The sequence below is a fragment of the Chaetura pelagica genome, unplaced genomic scaffold (genome assembly GCF_000747805.2).
Source record: "Chaetura pelagica isolate M959 unplaced genomic scaffold, ChaPel_1.0 scaffold420, whole genome shotgun sequence".
Classification (NCBI taxonomy): Eukaryota; Metazoa; Chordata; class Aves; order Apodiformes; family Apodidae; genus Chaetura; species Chaetura pelagica.
Window position 1 is genome coordinate 325,524 of NW_009951919.1, and position 433 is coordinate 325,956.

General features: G+C 57.3%; 1 protein-coding gene across 1 annotated transcript in view; it reads right to left on the minus strand.

The window, feature by feature from the left end:
- LOC104386908 (deoxycytidine kinase-like) overlaps positions 1-433 on the minus strand; it is a 6,463-nt gene that overhangs the window by 5,434 nt on the left and 596 nt on the right. The gene's annotated exons all lie outside the window — the stretch shown is intronic.

Here is a 433-nt window from a genome sequence, read left to right on the forward strand (position 1 = left end):
TGCTCCCGCGCACTTTAAGTGTCCCGCCAGGCAGGGCCGCCCCGCCCGGGAGGAGGCGGGAGCGCTGCGCCCTCCCCCGCCGCCCCGCCCGGAGCCCTGCGGGGCTCCTGAAATGGTGGGCGAGGCAAATGGAGTAAACGGCTTTGTTTTGAGGAAGTTTGTGTGAAACGGTTCCACTTACTGGTTTGATTTGCATTAACGTAAGCCAGTTCTCCATGTTCTTATGTCTCCATCTGCAGACGTAAACTTGAGCACCTTTTAAAATTATTTTTAATTTTCCCTTCTTCCCAAGAAGCCCCCAGCTTTGGGGGGAGATAGTTAGTGCTCCGGGTTGGTACCTGATGTGAAACATGTCACGTAGTGACGTGGGGGATGAGCCACGCGGCTGTGCGGGCAGTGAAACGGCTCCGGCAGGGGCCGCCAGTGTATGTGG